This window comes from Piliocolobus tephrosceles, chromosome 1 (genome assembly GCF_002776525.5).
Source record: "Piliocolobus tephrosceles isolate RC106 chromosome 1, ASM277652v3, whole genome shotgun sequence".
Classification (NCBI taxonomy): domain Eukaryota; kingdom Metazoa; phylum Chordata; class Mammalia; order Primates; family Cercopithecidae; genus Piliocolobus; species Piliocolobus tephrosceles.
The window spans coordinates 92,327,657-92,347,394 of NC_045434.1; the positions used below are offsets into that span (position 1 = coordinate 92,327,657).

Consider the following 19,738-nt stretch of genomic DNA (forward strand, 5'->3'; position numbering starts at 1 on the left):
TGGATGTGATTAATCTGAAATCACAAGCTCCTGAACAGGGAAAATGTCAAAAAAAATTATCAAACATACTCAGCGATTTCCTCTAAGAAAGTTGAAGCATTTCAAAGACTGGTATCTCCCGGGGGTCTAGAGGGAAGCTGTGGTGGCTGGGGCTCTCGTGGAGCTATCTCTAGAGGGGGCTCTGGGGTGTCCACGGAGACCTCCCTTTCTGAGTCACACAGGGACTTGTACTTGCTCCGCCCTGAGACGAACCAACTGGAAACACCAGCACCATTTCCTCTGCCCGGATGCCTATTCCACCCCATCCCCTTCCTCCCTCCCTTCAACCCCAACACCAAGGCCTGCTGCATGCCAGGCTCTGTGCCAAGTACTGAAATACAGAAATGAACACCACACAGCCCCTGCCCTCAGAGACTCAGCCCAGGAGAGGGGTTTGTCAAGGAGGCAGGCATCTGCAAAGGGGTGCAATCAGGGGGTGGACAAGGTGCCCTGGGGATGGAGGCAGAGGGCAATGACCTTGACCCAAACACATGAGGGTCCAGAGAGGTGCCACAGAAGAGCAAGGCTTGCATTTTCCAGGCAGGCCCAGAGGAATGGGTGCTCTGGCCAGAAGACCCTAATGAAAGCCCAGGGCTTCTACAAAGTGCAGCAAGGGAGCTGGTTGCAGGCTGGGTGGTGGGGCTGGTGAAGGTGGATCCTCTTCCAAACCGTTCTCTAATGGGATCAGCTTGAACAGCACACAATAGACTCTTCATTTTATAATGTAGGGCTTCACTTCTTGATAAAATCTCCTCTTAGCCACCTGGAGGACACTGGACGGGGAAGCTAAAAACAAAGGGCCAGGGAGACTAAACCAACTCGGTTGGATACAGCAGAAAGCCATTTAGGAACCTGAATCTATGGAAGTCAGTTACCATCGGGGCTTCCATGAGTTAATGCACACAACGTGCCGGGACAGGCCTAGCACAAGGAGGCCCCTGGAAGGATTCGCTGCCATCATCACAGATCTCCACGCCCCCACAGGGTCTGTGCCCAGCGAGTGATAGGCAAACACTGCTTTTCCTTCCCTTGCCACATTAAGTGAGGCGTGCAGGGCAGGCTGCATGTATAGGTGCATCGAGAGATGGGCCTGGAAGGAGGCAGGAGTTCAGCCAGTCAGAAAGGAGACAGGGCCATCAAGTCAGGAAGCAGCAAGAGCACAGTATGATGGGCACTGTGCAAGTATTGAGCACCTGCTGTGTGGCTGGCACTTTGTACGCGAACATTCTAATCTCACAACAGCCTTTAAAGTATTTCCCAGGTAAGCAGCAGGAAGCACAGAGACACTGGGTGACTTGCCCAAGGACACACAGGAAGCAAAGCCCATGCTCCTTTCACTGTTTCACTCAACATCAGAGGCAAAAGCGACTGGCATGTGTCTTGGGGATAATGAGGAAGCTTCGGTGAGAGGAGATCGCCTGGGCTCTAGTAGCAGGCGACCAGGGGGCTTCAGAGACCAGGGGTCAGATTTAGGAAGGCCTGGAATTCTGGGATAAGAAGCTTGGATTTTGCCTTAGAGGCCTTAGAAGAGAGTCTGGGTTCTTGAGCACAGGAATGACAAGATGACACAGCTTGCTGGGAAGAGTGGTCTGTGGGTGGCGAGCAGGGTATTTGAAGAGACAGGACACAGAGGTGGGGTGGCCAGGCAAGAAACAGGTGTGCAAAGCTGAGACAGAGACGCAGGCCACAGCCTTTCTCACCCACCGGAGCCCGGCCCCAGCAGATCCCTGTGAGCACATCAGTGGTGGGCTCTCCAGCCTACTTGAGCCCTTGGCCAGCAACTGGGGACCCGGTGGGTGGCACGGCATTAGCCTTTTTGTGGCTGTCTGCACAAGGACATAGGTGTCTGGTACTTCTGGGGACATCTGAAGAAAAGATGCCCCCTCCCCAAAGCTCTGCTGATGAGATGGCCTTGCCTGCCCTCTCCATCTGCTACACTTGCTCCCCAGGGATGCTCTGTTACCACCCTGAGGGCCCCTGGCTGGCTGCATGTGGGGCTTGCCTTTGCTCCCTTGGCTATCTTTGAGTAGCACAGGCTGGCGGGTCCCAACTTGGATTCCCGGGATTGCGTCTATCTCTGACTGTGGCCCGGCGTAGCAGCCCCTCCCGGTTCTGCTGCGGCCTTCGACAAGCCGCTGCCTCCCTGCCTGCTCGCTCTGCCTGCTAGGCCTTCAGGTCAATGCAACCCCTCCCCTCCCAGCGGGCTGCTCTCTGGTTGGAGGGATGGCGGCAGACCCTGACCCTCAGACCCTGTGCTGAGGGAGTGGTGAAAAAATCAGACTTTAGCTTTTCTAAAGCAAGACTCAGTGACTGTGGGAGGGGATACAGAAGGGAGAAGACGTAAAGGCAGCTCCATGCCACAAGCCAGCAACACATAAATGTAGTAGAGTCACAGCCAGGGTCCTCAGTTCTTCCAAAAAACATTTTCTGGAAGATAAGTCTTGGGTAAGGTCTGAGGAAACGTGGTTGAGGCAGTTTAGCAGTGAGGAGTTGAGCTGAGCCAGCAATCTTGGGCTGGGCTGGGCTTGCCTGGCTTGGGGCTCCAGCTCCAGCGTTTAGTAGCTCCATGGCTGTGGGCAAGTGACGTACCCTCTCTGTCATTCAATTTCCTTATCTGCTGATGGGAGGATTAAGTAAAATAACCCACAAGCAATACCAGCACAGTGGCTGGCCCAAAGTAAGTGCTCACTAAATGTCGGCCATTATCGTTGCTGAGAGGGCACAGGTGTTATCAGTCTGAGAAACAATAGACAGAAAAATACAGGGGCATGGATTGAGGCATTCATGAAGATGTCTTGAAGTTTAGGCTGGAGAACTATTTGATACAGGTACAAAATCAATCAACTATAAGTTCTTAGACAAAGAAAGGACATGAGACACTTGGTATCTGAAAATTCTTCTACATGCAAGACTGACTACAGAGGTCAGGCCCCAGATAAGGAACGCTGCTAGAAGCTTTGCAGGTGTCCAGGGAGAAGCAATGGAGAGCCTTGAATACCTAACTATGAAGTTAGGGTTTAATCCGTAGCCCATGCTCTATCACATCATGGGTTTTGTTGTGCACACGGGTCTCCACAGTCCTCCTTTCCCTGCAAACCCTGAGGATTAAACTCGCGCTCCCTGGCTGTTTGACTGCCCTTAGGATCATGGAGCATCCTATTCATATGTAGGAGGATGCCAAGGTAAAGAGATTAGAGATCAAAGTGGAATTACATATAAATTATATTCTTGTGGGTTTCTTATTTCATTCACCATAATAAATTCCTGTGGGTGCTAACTGTGTGTGCTGAGCAGAGGAGATGAAGGTCTTGAGAGTGTCCTTCGTTGTTTGTCAGCCTTCAGAGATCGCTCCTCTGGTGGGGGCTACAGAAGATGCTGAGATGAATTGGACATGCACCCTGCTCTCCAGTGGCTTGGAGCATCGTCATGGAGATAAGACATGCATGTAACTCACCAAGCAGGAAGTGATGAGCCAGAAGGCTGGGCTGGTGATTCAGGACTGTGGGAGTAGAGAGGAGGGAGAAAAGGTTTCTAAACCTATTCACAATTTTAGAGCGGTTTACACATGTCACAAATTCACATACTAATCTCGTGCTATTTTTTGCAATCGAAAATTGGGGGGGGGGGATAGCTCCATGTTTTTCTTTAAAGGCTGAGGAGGAAAAGATATAATTTTTCTTTGAGTTCAAGGGTAGTTATTACAGTTACTGATTTATCTTTCAGGGTGTGGACTATGGATTTTTTTTCACTTCTTAACATGAAATAAATGAGAGATACAAACGACTATATGACTTGGCAAAGATGGTAGAGACGTATGTCTACTTTTGCTCCCTCAAATCCCTTACAGCTCAAAGTTGTTAGTCCCCTACTTTTAAAAATAAACAGGCAACCAGGAATCCCCAGATAGCCAGGAGTCTCTAACATTAAAGACACAGATCAAACCAGTCAATTAAACAAACAAAAAGAAGGAACTCTGGATCAAATACAGACCATTCACAGAGAGAACTCTTGAAAGAAAAACCCTACAATTAACGTAAGAGAGATAAAATAAGATACAAGACCCACGAGACAAGAATGGAATGTTGTATGAAAAAAGTCTTCCTAGAGGGGCTAGAAGATAAATCGAGGAAGTCTCCCAAAAAGCAGAAAAAGACAAAGATTGAAAATGAAAGAAAATATGAAGTTGGGCATTGTGGTCCATGCCTGTATCCCCCAGCTGCTCGGAGGCTGAGGCTGGAGAATTGCTTGTGCCCGGGAGGTTGAGGCTGCAGTGAGCTATGATTGTGCCCGTGCACTCCAGCCTGGGGACACAGCAAGACCCCCCACCATCTGTTAAAAGGAGAGAGAGGGAAAGAAAATATGAGAAAATCAGTGAATCAGTCTTCCAATTCAAATAGTAGGAGTTACAGAAAGAAACAACTGGGGGGAAAAGAAGGAGAGAAGTAATTATTTTAAAAATCATTCAAAAATAAAAATCCCCAGAACTTAAGGGCATGAGTTTCTAGAGCAAAGGCTCACTGTCCCCAGCACAGTGGATGAAAATAGATGCACACCAAGGCACATTATTGTGAAATTTCAGAACACTAGGGGAAAGGAGACAATCCCACAGAGCTTCAGGGGTTTTGAGGGAAGGTATAAGAGAGGCCAGATACGAACAACCAGAAATTACAACAGCTTTGGACTTTTTGACAGCAACACTGGAAGCTAGAAGGCCATGGAATAAAGGCTTCAAAATTCTGGAGGAAAATTATTTGCAAATCAAAATTCCAAACCAGAGACCAGAAATCTGAATCGGCCAAAGTATTAGTTCAGTCTGAGGGTGGAATGAAGACATTTTCAGATATGCAAAGTTGTCACGGGTTTGCCTCCCATGCACCCTCTCTCAGGAAGCCACAGGAGGTATGCTTCACCACAACAAAGCAGTAAACCAAGGAGGAAGACAAGGGATAAAGGCAATGAGCTCAGGGTGATGGTACAGGGAGGTCCTTGTAGGACAGGTGCACACCAGGCGTGGAGGACAACCCGTCCAGGCGGGAGCAGGACAAGAGGCTCTGGGAGACACTTCCAAGGAGATGAAATTGATAGAAAATCTAATGTGCCTGAACATCCTGAAGAGAGATTTAGACAACTGCCAGAGTTTGCACTTGATTTAATGACAAATACATAGAAAACTAAGCAAACGCACAAACATGATCATTAACAACTCCAGGAAAAATGAAAATTCCGCAGGAAGGGAAAAGTTATATTTTACTACAAGGCGGCTCAACTATGAATAGAGTCAAATTAGTGTTGACTGACTAATGTAAACACCGATTACTGCCTTAACCAAAATTATGATATAATTATAAAAGGAGGATGAAGGGTGAGGAAGAGTTGGAGAGGAGGAAAGGGAGCTGAATTTTCATCTCTCAGAGTGGGAAGGGAATAGGTAATACCTAAACAAACCAAAGCATCAAAGGATAGCAATACACACATATTACTCACAGACATGGAGGCAAATACTAAAACTAATTAGCAAAAGGAGGTAAAAGTAGCTGCCTCCGGAGAAGGGTCAATGGGAAGAGCTGGTGGAAGACAGCAAATACCACAGAAGGACTGACTCTACAGTGTATGCACATGTAACTTTGATCATATCAACAGAAAACTAAACCAAAGAGAAAAAAACAAAACTACATGCAACATTAAATAATATCAAGAAACACAAAAAGAAAATAAGCACCATGAACTCACCATCCAACTCCAATCTGTGGAATCTACTTGTGTGTTCTCCCCATTCTCAGTGCCCCCCACCCCAGGATCATCATTACCCTGAATGTCATGTTTATCATTTCCTCGTTTTTCTTCATAGTGCTTCCACATAGGTAGGATTGCCTAAGCAATATGTAATTTCATTTGTCCTATTTCTGACCTTCATAAGGATGAAATCATACTACAAGAGTATGGTAGGAAGCTTCTAAAATGGCCTCGATATCCCCCCTCCTCTTGAGGTCTTCACACACTTTTGCAATCCTTTCCTTTTGAGTGTGGGCTGGACCCAGTAAGTGGTTTCTAATACATAGAGTGTGGCGGAAGTGATAGACTTTCATTTCTGAGGTTAGCTTATGGTAAGATCATGGCTTTTGTCTTGGGTGATCTCTCACTAGTTCTCTTTTGGATTGCTCTCCCTGGGAGAAGCCACTGGCCATATCGGGAGGCAATCCTGTGGAGTGCCACATGGCAAGGGACACAGCCTGCCAACCACCACATGAGTAGCTTAGAAGCAGGTGCTCTTTAAGTCAAGCCTTGAGGTGAGATGATAGCCCTGGCTGACAGCCTGACAATCTCATGAGAGACCTTGAGCCAGAGGTACCCATTTAAGCTGCACCTGAATTCCTGACCCACAGCAACTGTGAGACAGTAAATGTCTGTTGTTTTTAGCTGCTAAATTTTGGAGCAAGTTGTTATGCAGCAACAGATAACTAATACAGTGAACCCTTCTATAAATTGCTTCCTTTCTGTTCAACATATATATTATACTGACATATGTGGCTATAGGGTATTTTTATTCCTGTATTGTATTTCATCATATGAATATGCCATGATTTATTTATTTATTCATTCACCTATTGATGGACATTGGGATAGCTTACAGGTTTTTCCTCTAATCAGAAATACTGCTACAAACATTGTTTTTTATTGACTTATTATTATTATATTTTTAGAGACAGGGTCTTGCTCTGTTGCCCACGCTGGACTGCAGTGGCACAATCATAGCTCACGGTAGCCTCAAATTCTGGGGCTCAAGAGATTCTCCTGCCTTGACTTCCCGAAATGTTGGGATTACAGCTATGAGCCACCTCACCCAGCCCAAACATTCTTAATCATAGCTCCTGGTACACTGCATAAGAGTTTCTCTAGGACACATACCTAAGACTGGGTTTGCTGGTTTGTAGGATATGTACATATTTTACTTCATTAGAAAATGCCAAGTTGTTTCCTAAGATGCCAGTGCCAATTAGGCTTCCATCAGTGGTGGATAAGAATTCCTGTTGCTCTACATCCTCATTAATACTTGCCATGATCTGACTTTAGTCTTCGCCAAACTAGTGGGTGAATCGGGATCTCATTGAGACTTGACTGTACATTTCCATGATAAAAGCTTAAGTAGCCTTTCATATATTTCTTTATCATTCATACTTTCTCTTCTGTGGCATGTCATTCATGACTTTTGTCCACTTTTCTATTGGCTTGTTTGTGTCTTGCTCTCATTCTAAAAGTTATTTATATATTCTAGATAACAAGAATTTCATCAGTTTGTGTGTTGTAAATATCTTCTTCCAGTGTATGCCTTGCCTTTTTATTTTCTCTACAGTATTTTTGATGAATAGAAGTTTTAAATTTTACTGTAGGTGACTTTATCATCCTTTAATTTATAATTAGCAGTTATTTGGTTTTTGCAATAATGGTTCCCTCCCTGAGATTGTAACATTTTTACATGTTTTAAAATGTTGCCTTTCTAAGTCTTTAATTTGCCTGGAATTGATTTTGCATATGGTGCGAAGCAGGGATACAACTTCATTTTTTTCACATGGGTAAGCAATTTTCTCAGTTTCACTTAATGTGCAGACCATCCTTTCCCCCACTAGCTTTCAATGCTTCCTCTGTCTCATGAATTATATGTGGAAGTGGTACTATTTCTTGGTTCTCTATTCTGTTCCATTGGTCTATTTGTCTAACCCTGAAGTTATATTACAGTATTCTCTGTAGCCTTTCCTTGGTACCTTCTCAGGGTCTAGCACATAATAGGTATTCACTAAAATGCCTGTGGGCTGAATAAGGCCTGCATGCTTTTCCTGTCCCCCTACACAAGTGAGGCTTGCTTCAGTAATTCAGCGAATCATGTTAAAATGACTTCAGCTGTTCTTTTCGGCAGACTAAACTTTTGTCAAAGTGGCTGCCAAATTCCTTGAGCTTGGAGTCAGTTCTCACTATTAATAAGAACTCAGCTTCGTGACACTAGCTGTGATCTGTTACAGCACTAGGGTGACAGAAAAGAAGCCAAAGTGAAATGACTGCCTCTTCTTCCTTCTCCAAAAGAGTTTGAATACTTTTTAAAAACCAGTTTTGTAAAAAATAAAATAAAATAAAATAAAAAGGATTCTTTTCACATGGATCTACATGATATGATGGCTCTAGCCATTTGTCTTGGATCTGATTTGTTTGTTGGAAATTTGCAGGCATTGAACCAGACCCTCTGCAGAACTCCAAAGCAGCCAAATGGCTGCTTTGTCCTTGCCTTCCAGTCAATCTTCAGAGCCACACAGTCAGACCTGCCCACTGAGCTGTGAACCCTGTGCTTGAGAATTTCCCCAATGAAGAAGCCAACAACACATACCTGGCTTGGCCCCCTGGTGGCCTCTGACCCCCCCCACCGGTGCCTCTCTCCTGGGAACACTGGCCTCCTCTGGCGTCTGCAGCGGCTCACTGGCCTGCTTTCCTCCCACTTCAACTGTGCCTTCTTGGCTTCCTGCTCTGACTGCCGCTTCAGCGGTGCTGTGCTCCAAGCTTGCCTTGCACACACGGCTCTCTTGCTCCTGTCACCCCTGCCCTGTCCTCCCTGATATCTTCTAACTGGCCCTTCAGGGCCCACTTCAAATCCCATCCTGACCCACCCAGCCAACCAGAGCTCTTTGCCTGTGTCTCACACACCACGTGGCATCAGCAGTATCTGCCTGCTGCTGGCACAGCAGCTTGCGGAGAGGTCGCCTGGCTGGCTGGGGTCATGGCTGAACACACAGGTTCCAGGGCCAGAACACCTGTTTGAATCCGGGCTTTGCACCTTAATGTCTACATGGACTTATCCTCAGTCTTCCTACCTGTAAAAGAGGATAATACTTGTACCACCTCACAGAGAGTTACCTTGAGGGTTAAAGGAGCTGATATGTCTAAAATGACTAGAGCAGTGCCGGGCACATAGGTGCACTAAAAAAAAAGTGCTATTTCCATCTTGTGTGTCTATGGTTAGCCTTGGCATAGCAGAAAGAACACAAGATCTGGAACCCAGAGACTGCCTTTCATGCCAAATGGCTCTGCGACCTTCAGCAGATCACTCCACGGACTCAGGGCCTGCTGCTTCTTCGGGGAAGCAGGGTGTGATTATGCCGTCCTGCCTGCCTCACGAGGCTGCAGTGAGGAGTGAATGTGCACGGGCTCCATCAGCCTTCAGCGAGTGATACAGACAGAGGCATGTCACGGCCTCTGCAGGAGCCTCCCACCTGGGGCTTCGTCCTAGTGACAAGGGCAGCTGCACGGATGTGGAGAAAGAACAGGCAGCAGATGCTGCTGTGTAGGAAAACAGAAACTCCTCCCAGCTTCTCCTTTTAATCGTCGCTGTTCTTCTGGGTGGCTGCAGCCCCTTCTCTACATACGGTGACTTGCAGCTTAAACCCCTTACCTCCATCAAATTCTGTCACCTCTGCTTTCAAAATATCTCCAGAATCGGAGCGCCTGTCATCCCTGGTCTGTGGCCACCCTGGACCAGCCCCACCCTCTCACCTCGTCCAACCCCGCCCTCTCACCTGGACCAACTCCGCCCTCTCACCTGGACCAGCCCCGCCCTCTCACCTGGACCAACCCCACCCTCTCACCTGCTCCAGTCCCACCATCTCACCTGGACCAGCCCCTCCCTCTCACCTGGACCACTGCAGTAGTTGCCTCACTGGCCTTCCTGCTTCTGCCTGGGCGACCCTTGCCCCAAGCTAGTCCCGTTAACAGCAGCCAGAGAGGCCCTCTAAAAAAAGTAAGACAAAAGTTCCTGTATCCCTCAGAAAAAAAGCCGAAGTCTCCTGGGGCCCCCAACCTGGGGGCCTCTCTGAGTCCATCTCACCTTCGCACACTGGCCCTGCCACCTGGGGTTTCTGCAGCTCCTTCACCCAGCCAGCTTTACTCCTGCCTCAGAGTCCCTCACCTGCTGTTCTTTCCAAAGATGGCCCTGACTTACAATGGTGCCACTTTACAACAGTGCAAAAGCAATACACAGTCGGTGGAAAGTGTACCTCAAATTCTGAATGTTGATCTTTTCCCAGGGATCTGTGATGCAACTCTCCCTCCCGATGCTGGGCAGCTCGCAGTTAACCAGGTGATCACGGGTACTCTACAAGGTCCTCTACAGGGCACTGTGCTGCCGGGTGATTTTGCTCAGTGGCAGGCTGACGTAAGCGTTCCCAGTACGTTTAAGGTAGGCTGGGCTAAGCTATGATGATGATCAGTAAGTTAGGTACATTCAGTGCATTTTCAACTTACGATATTTTCAACTTACTGCGGGTTTATTGTGAAGTAAGTCACGGGACATCTGTACTTAGAAGGCTCTTATCCCAGATAATTTCAGGCCTTTGCACAAATGTCAGCTTCTCAGTAAGGTGTTCCCCGCCCACTCTGTCTCCAAGTGCACTACTGCCCCACACCCACCAGGCCAGCTTTCACCAGGTCATTCTTCTCCACAGCACTTATCACCACCTGACATAATAGATATGTGGCCTATTTTTGTATTTATTGACTGTCAACCCCTATTACAATATCAGGTCCACGGAGGAAAGGACTTTTTCTGTTTTGTTTACTGCTGTATCCCTAGTGCTCAATAAATATTTGTCCAGTGAATGAATGAATGAATGGCCCCACTTCATCTTTCTCACAAGCCAGTGGGACAAGACCAGCAGGATAAGAGCTGTTACCCGATTTTACAGTGAATCAATGCAAAGCTCCAGTGTGTAACTGACCTAACTAACTTCTCACAGCAACTAAGTGAAAAGACTGGGACCGAAACCTGTATTTTCTCAGCTGCTAAAAATGGCAGTTGCAGTGAGGTGGGCACAGGGTGGGGCATGGAGGCAGCACCTGTGCACCTGGGCAGGGACCATTCCAGCTTGGCAAAGTACCCGCTCAGCCACTGCCAGTAGGTGATGGCCGGGAGGCTGTGTGTGTGACTGGCATTCGAAGCTATTAGAAGCCTGAATTAGAAGCTATTATGAAAGGAAAGAGATTTTCATGGAGTCCTGGGTTTTATTCCCATTCCCAGCTCTGCCTTTGTCCAGGTCCCCAGTATAATCAACTTCTAATTATCAAGTACCCTCAGCATGCTAGGGCATGTGATTCCAGCTTTATGGAGAAAATGGGGTGAAATCACCATTTCTTAAGGGTATTACGAGCTCCTTTAGGAGCATTTCAGAAATGCTTGAGGTGTGTGAAAGAATCCCATTGAAATTCAAAGCAGCTGAGGAATAAATGGCTTAGGGTGACTTCAGGGCTATTACTGCTTGTGCCAGTGGGTGAATTCACATCAAGGCAAAAAAAAAAACACCAAAAAACAAAAAACAGTTCGTTCTTTTCTCAAAAACAATTTCCCTTATAAACATCTTAAAATATAAAATGAATGGCTTTGAAGACTCAGGGCTGATCACAAGACTATCAAACCACGTGCCCAGGACACTATATGCATATATAAAGTCACCTCTCCATCCACTTCACCTCTGTGTCCTATTTTTCAAGAATTGGCTTTGAATTTAGGAAAATAACGACGTTTTCCTCTACCAGGTAATTCAAGTTAACAGCCCTGGATCTTTCCAAGGCAACTCTAAATCTAGTCTTTTATTTCCAGCGCTAAGAACTAACAGCATGGTGCAAGGCCTCCAGTTATTTTTAAAAGGAGAGAAAACCAGCACCACCAGAGCACAACGGCTCCAACAAACAAACGTGACTTGCTGCCAAACAACCACAGCTTGTTCTTGCTCTGTGAACACCAGGGTTTGGTTGGTGTGGCTTTTTTTCACTGAGGTGGTGGCATCTCTGTCTCCATTAGTGGTTTTCTGTAGAAGCTTCTGAGCAACTCTGGAAGTGGTGGGACAGCTGGCTGGTGTCACACAGCTGGATGCAACCTCCGCGGGCCTCGATGGGGAAGCTTCAACACCAGCACCGGCCAACCTTTTCTTGGAGTGTGTTTCTCTTCTCTTGGGTCTCTTGGTCTTGCTCAACTTCTCCACCTTGCAAATGGATGCACCACTTGAGGGAAGCCAGCTGCCATTCCTTCCATAGTCCATTTTCTTCTTAGAGGGAAGCACTGTCAACCTCTTTGAATGGTTATTAAATTAAAAACCAGATGGCTCATCTGGCAAATCCTTCTGAGTCAGTTTCTCAATTTGCAATGTTTCCTTTCTTCTTATTAAAAAAATATTTCCATGTTTCCTGATTTGGAAATGTTTAATAAAATGCATGAAAATAGAGAAAAACAATATGCTCGGAAGCAGCACTGTTCCCACGGAAAGCATGTCTTCCACGGTATTTGGAGGTGGCGTGGCAGAGAGGGCATGGGCAGAGAGTCCAACGATGGGGGTCTGGATCCCAGCCCTGCCACCTGTTAGCTGTGTGGCCTGGGGAAGGCGCTTACCTCTCTGTGTCTTGGGCTTCACTTCTGTAAAATGAAGCAGTAAAACTTTGTACGGGACCACGTGGATGATTACACGGATGAAGAATATAAAACTCTGCACAGTGCCTGGCACAAATTTTGGAACTTAGTAAATGAGTTCATTTGGTCGGCAATAGAAATGAGCCCCCTACTGTGTGCCTGGCTTGGTGCCTACTTGGGAACTTAAGAGTTCTAGAAAGGAGGCAGACACCAAAGAACACCAAGGCAAAAAAGGGCCGCATTACAATGGAGACAAGTGATGCCAAGTTGAGGCGGGGGGCCACTGCGCAGGGGACACAGAGTCATCTCAGAGGAGCAGGTAGGGGCTGGGATGACAGTGCTGCGGGTGGAGCGGCAGGCTCAGGAGAAGGTTGAGGTGAGTTGGAGGGAGAAGCAGGGCGGGGAAGGAACTCCGAGCAACTTCTCAAAGTTGCCAGTGCTGGGATTTAATAAGCAGAACCCTGTGAACTCACGGGCACAGCTGGCCTGCACCATTACCCTCACCCCAAACCCCTCCGTCTTCATCCTCCTCCTCTATTTTTCCTGCCTTTGCCCCTCTCTGTTCCTTCTTCTTCTCTCTCATGCTTTTCTTTTTTTCTCCTTTGAAGCACTGTCTCCACCTCCTTCTCATCTCTCCTCTTGTTTTCCCTTTCACTCGTTCGGTCTCTCTCCCACCCTCCCTTGTGAGGACCCACAGAGGAAGCTCTGCCCTAGAGGGAAAGGGTCTCTACCTCCAAGGAGCTGGCCATCCCTTGGGGACACCAGTCTTTGTTTGCTTCAGTTTGATTTTGCTTATTCAGCAAACTTGCATTTTGTACCCACTGGGTGGCCAGATACAGAAGGCATCAAATGTCGCCAGGCAGAATCCTGTGCTGTGAAGTGGGGAGGGTAACATCTGGAGTAGGTGCATGGGTCCCCCCAACGTGGGACATCTCTGGAGGGAGGTAAACTAAGCTCAACTGATCCCCAACTTTGCTCATTACCTGCCGTCTCCCTGCTGCCCAGGTCCCCTGCAACCCGGGCCCTCTTCATCCTGCACCTTCTATTTGTGGGCAGTCCCACCAGCTATCCATCCAGCCACACTAGGACAGCAGGCACTGTTCCTGAGCTTCCACCCCATCACTCCACATCCGGTGAATCAGTCCAGTGGGGGCTGGCTCCTCCAGCTCTCTCAAAACTGCCCTTGCTCTCCATCCCAGCCACCACTGTCCCGGGGGGTGGGGGAAGAGCATCCTGTCACAGCTCTGTTACTACAGCAGTCTCCCCAACTGGTGTCCCGTCTTCCCCTCAAATCCCCCTTCCACACTGCAGCCAGGGAAATCTTTCCGAAATTCCAGACCCTCCCCTGCTCCCAATCTACCAGTGGCTCCCCCTGGCCTAGGTGTGGGAAGAGAAGAGAGGACGTTCTCAGCCTCTGCGCAGCGACACACTGGGGTAGACAAGCAATCTCTCTGGGCCTAATAGTAGTTGAAGGATTGACATTTGTGAACGATTTATTTTTTTGTTATGGCAGTTTCAAGGCTATCCTGTGATAATACCACTCTCGCTGTCTTGTACTCTGATTTGCTTTCTTCAGTGGAAAGGAAGGGCCGGGACTCCAGCTAGCCTGATGAAAATGATTTATAACCTGGGGCACACCCACAGCAGAAGTCGGGTGTCTGAATACCATCTCTCCTGCGTCGCTGGAAACAAAGAAACAAGTACATAAATAAGGTTGGAAACTGTTGGCTGATAGAGGAATCATTCCAAAATCCTTAGGCTGGTGAAAAAGCCCCCTGCCTGCTCCTGTAGCCTTGGGTGCACTGCGGCATCTTATGACACCCAGGCAAGCAACTGCTTATTCTCTCCTGCAATCCATGCTCCCCCACCTCTGAGCTTCGCTCATGCTGGCCCCTCTGCCTGGAGGCCCCTTAGGCCTAGGAAATCACCTCCTCCAGAAAGCCGTCCTGGATCAAGTGCCCTCCGTGGAGCCCCTTTTTCCCCATTCTCCCTTACTTCTCACCATGGGCTCTTGGCCATCTCCACCCTCAGCACCAGCCTCCATTGGTCAGTTGGTTTGTCAGTCAGCAGGTGCTGAGAAAGCTGGTCAGAGCTACTGAAGAAAGCTGTGAATGAATAAGAACTTAGGGGAAAGTGACATTTAAACCTGGTCTCATCTCACTCCCTGCTGCGGGCCTCTGCTTTCTGTTTAAAGCCATACTGGGTCTCTGCTTTCTCTCACAGTTGCTGTCTGTCTGTGGTTTTCATTCAGCTCCACCCGCCCGGGGCCCTCAGTCTGCCGCCCTGCCTGCAAGCTTTCTCTCTCCTGGTTGAGCCTTTCCCGACATCTGCCATCAGTCACAGAGCATGAGTGGGAAGCAAAGGGGCTTCACAGCTCTTCGTTTTTTATATACAGAGAGAAGAATAACAGTAGTTGGGATTCTTGCAAAATACTTCCTCAAAGATCTTAGAGATGATCTACTTCTCACTCATTTTATTTCTGGGGCTATCTCTGTGAGGTAGGTAGGACTCGATGCTCATCTTATTTGAAGAGATAACAATAGTCCCTATCATTTCTCAAGTGCCAATCACGTGCCACGTGGGCCAAAGCTTTATGTGCATTACTTAATGTAATCCTCAAAAAATAAGACTCATAACTGTCACTTTCCATTTTATTGAGTTGGAAAATTAGACCAGGTGCAATGGCTCATGCCTGTAATCCAAGCACTTTGGGAGGCTGAGACAGAAGGATCCCTTGAGCCCAGGAGTTCAAGACCAGACTGGGCAACAAGTGAGATGATGTCTCTACAAAAAATGAATAAAATTAGCAGGGCACAGTGGTATGTGCCTATAGTCCCAGCTACTCTGGAGGTTAAGTTGGGAGGATCACTTGATTAATTACTAGATTAGGAAACTTGCACAAAATAAAACATCAATTGAGTGGCAGGGCCCAAGTGCATGCTTGGACTTGCCTGCATCCACAGCCCTGTCTTTGACCATGTTACACCTTGGAGGAAGTGGAGGCCTAAAAAGGGAGGGGAGATGAGTGGAGAGACTGCTGGGGATTCTCACTTTCTCAGGTATCTGATCCTGGATCTGTGTTATAATGAGCCATGCTTCCCAAGACAGTAAGACAGAGCCAGGGCTGCCCTGTTCAGCAGCATAGGTTGTGCACTGTGCAACTCCCAGAAGTGCCAGTCACGAAGACTTCGATGTGAATGGCACCCCCTGGAGGGAAGTGCTGCATAGGCAGTGCTCCTGGCAAGAGCCCTAAAGAAAAGAAGGGTGTCTTGCTCTTCTCAGCTATGCTTTCCAAAGATAATTAAAGGCAGGCAGCTCCCTAGGCAAGCAAATGTTGTGGAAGGCACACAAAGCTGCAGCCTCACCTGGGCAGGGTTAGTGTGGGAAGGAGGTGGGAATCACCCTGTGACCAAGAACAAAGAGGAACAGCACAGGAAAAGTACCCTGGGAAGGAATTTTCTTGTTTTTGTTTCCCAGAGCAGTGGGGTTCCCAGGGCGGGACGTGGGAGCTCTGGTTGGGCGTCTTTCCCTGCCACAGATAAGACAGGGTGCCAAGGAGGAGCCTGGGATGTCAGGGCGAGTGGGAAGAATTCTGACTCAGCAGAGGTTGCAAAGTAGCCCCCAGGGAATCAGAGAGAGAGAGGAAGATAGAGAAAGAGAGAGAGAGACAGGGATGGAGACAGCGACAGAGGCTGTTGGGAGAGGAGTCTGAGGGCAAGGGCACCTGGGTGAGGGTCTGGCCTGAACATGAGGGGCCTGAGGATGGGTATATGCACAATAATGCCCTGATCTGGGAGCCCCATGGCCATGGGGCTTGGGGAGACTGCGGGATGCTCCTGGACCATAAGCAGCCTGCCCAGGGAGTGCAGCTGCCCCTGACCTCTCGCCTCTTTCCACAGGTCTGGGCTACCCAGAAAGGCACATTTCCCTGCTTTCTGGGAGGGGGCTCTGGCCAAGTGAAGCATGACAAAGTCTAGGATGGGAGTAGTTTCTCAGGGGCTGGTCCGGGCCCACCTGCCCACAGCCAAGTCACCTGAGCCTTGGTTTACATGATTAACTGAAAATTCTGGTACACATCAGAAATAAGCTAATTCTGAAGCTCAACATTATATGGAGAAAGGAATGGAGACAGCCAGTCACACACACACAACTCTTCCCTCAAAAGGGCCTTTCTTGCTGGAGAAACGTTTAAAGCCTCGAAGCTGGTGCACCCCAAGCTCTGGAGAGCAGCGGTTGGGAGGGAAGGCTCCAGGCCTGGTGCTCAGGCCAAGGGCCTCCTGCACCCCTCCTCACCCATCTCCTCAGCCCCAGGAGGAGAATGAAAGAGATGTGAAGAGACAGACTGCCTTCAACAATCCTTCTCTCTGCCTCTTGAACTGAGAGATTCTTACTTGAGGAAAGGACGGAGCAGGATAAAGAGATGACCTGTGTGGAGATGCCTTCTCCTCTGTGGGGTCTGAAGGGAATGGAGCAAAACCCCCTTCGCATCAACCCTCAAAGCTCTGGGCCTCCCTCTCCTCATCTGGGAAGGGTGGGGGGCTGGGTCCACGTGCATTAGGGTCCTTTCCAGCTCCAAAGAGCCGCAATTCTCAGAGAACGTTTTCTTACCCATTTCCCACACAAGATAGAGAGCTGGTTAGGTAGGGGAGTGGGCAGCTGCAGCCCTCATCAAGGATAAGGGTCTTAAGAGACCATCTTTGAAGACACAGATGCCAGGAGGCTTGCCCTAAATCAGCCTGATGGTGACAAGTGTCGTGGCTGTGCTCTGGGTCTCTGCACACAGTGGGATTCTCCCGGGGAGCATCAGCTCAGAGGCCCAGGACCCTCTCAGCTTCTGGGCTTTCCTGGGGCGGTGCCAGCAGCCCTGGACACGTGGCCGAAGACCTGGGCAGCAGGGGCCTGCCTGCTGGGTCAGCTTTGCCATCAGAGTCACTGAGTCTTGGGGCTCCCTCTAGCCCAGTTCACAATCTTCTCAGATATGCAAATGGAGCCAGAAAGCAGAGGACTGGGCATCTGGTGTACTTCTCACCACACGCTGCCTCTTTCCAGCCATGGGGCATCAGATCTGTGAGCTCGGCAGAGTCCAGTCCCAGGAGAGAGACCCTTGGCTGGGAGCTTAGACCCACCCAACTCGCGATGTAACTCTGGGCAAGTTGCTTCTCTTCTTTGGGTCTTGGTTTCCTCATGTGTACAACGTGAGGATTTGGCTAAAGAAGCTCTAGAGCTTCCTCCAGCTCTAAGTCACGGTTTTTTTTTTGGATCACACTCTGTCCCCCTTCTCTCTCCCACTCCCATCCTCGGGAGAACTAGCAGCTGAGCAAACTGCGGAGGCAAAAGCCAGGTGTCTTTCCAGACAGGAGGCCTGTGGCATCCCGTGCGTACAAGATAAAGCAAGAGTCAGCACCAGTGGAAACCACCTAGCAGCCTTCACCCAGGCTGGCCACGCCTCAGGGAGCTGCGGCAGGTGCCTTTCAAGTTACACAGAACTTCTGATGGCTCCTAACCCAAGGCTTTTCACCACTGGACCTTTTCACAGGACCTGGGATACCTGAAATGGGGCAGGAGAGGGCGTGCCGGTGCCAAGGCTATTATAAAAGAGTAAGAATGGCAACACTCAGAGTCACCATGAACTGTATGCCTGTCTGTCCCCCTCCCCTAACTCCTCCCCATGACCCCAGAGAAGCTCCCGGAGACTCCTTCGTCCACCGCATCCGCAGCCTGGCTCTGTTTTAGGGGAAGCAGCCACCACCGAAGATGCTTGTTACACGTTGCCAGGCAACAAAAATGCTGCCTGAAAACTACAACCCACCTCTGACTCTTCATAGGACTGGAAACTGGCAGATGAGAGGAGCCTGCCAGGGAACAAAGGAGAAGCATCGAGAGGGAAACGATGGAGTTGAGCAACCACAGAAGGCAAAATGAAAGAGCCAAGACAGTTGTGTAAAGTGCCAGAAAGCAAACAGATGGGGAGGAAAAACTGACTCACTGAAATTAGGGAGACAGACAGAGAGAGGAGGCATGGAGGAAAGTCCTCCCGGTGTTAAGTCCTCGAAAGGCCTCCTTTATTTTTTTTCCTTTTGGCCAAATCTGTCATGACTAGAGACGAGGCTGTTGATAAGGAAGATGACGATAGTGACGATGATGATGATTCCTTAGGTGAACGCTGGTCTACTGCTGACTTCTACTTTTACCCGATGGGTGATTTTTATTAGATACCCCTCAAGCAATGGCACAATTCTCTGCAGACTTTCAGAAAACATAATTATCTTCTAAAACGAAGATCTACACTGCCATTAGCACCATCAGCTCACCCAAACATAGAGCCATCGGCTTGTTAGCTGAAGTGACCTTGGGCTCTGGCATCTTCAAGCACTGAGCAGATGAAGGAAGGAAGGAGTGATGTTCAGGCTGGACAGTCACGCCCAGCTGGCAAGGGGACCTCAGAGAATGGGAGCACTCCAGGTGGAGGACTCTCCGGGCAGCAGCCCTGGGCCAGCGGTGAGACCCTGGCTCACTTACCTCCCAAAGCCTCTATTTCCTAATATCTAAAATGGGAAAATTGCTCCTGCCCTGCTTAATTCACAGAGTGCTGGGCCACAGAGGAGAACCTGTGTAGAGTGAATGGCCATGAACAAAGATGGTGCTCCTTATTTATTAAAAAAACAATTCCTAGCCTCCTACAGAGGCTGAGCACTGTAGCAGAAGCAGATATTATCATACAGATGTGCCCTCTGCTGGGGGTGAGGCAATAAAGCAACCCCACACCATGGTGGGGGAGTTACCCCACTGCTCTTGGCCTCAGTTTTTCCATCAGGGAAATGGAGACAACACCACAAAGCATTCCTGTGAGGATGCTGCAAGTCAGAAGTTTCTCCTCCCTCGGCCTGTGGTCACCCTTGACTAGGCTCCAAGCTCCCAGCTCAGACTCACCTTCCTCCAATTCTGCATCGTGTGGCCTCAGGGACAGGCCGGGCACCTCAGGAATCTATCGTCTAATTTCTGAAATAATGAAAAGCCTCCAGACGCATTTACTCTCTAAATAAAATCCACAGTTTAAGTTATAAACAAGACAAGACAATTTCAGAATACTGGTAACTAAGTGGGAACAATTTCACGTGTTAAGCTTGACAAAATAATTATGAAGCTACTACCCAGTTAACTATATTCACATCTACTTAACTCAGTAAGTTTGACAACATAGATGTTTGCTTTATTAAGTTTGTTTTATATATATATATGTATGTTTTTTTTTTTTTTTTTTTT

At 48.4% G+C, this 19,738-nt stretch overlaps 1 protein-coding gene across 3 annotated transcripts in view; it reads right to left on the reverse strand.

The window, feature by feature from the left end:
- Nucleotides 1-19,738, reverse strand: part of KCNN3 (potassium calcium-activated channel subfamily N member 3) — a 164,345-nt gene that overhangs the window by 25,671 nt on the left and 118,936 nt on the right. The gene's annotated exons all lie outside the window — the stretch shown is intronic.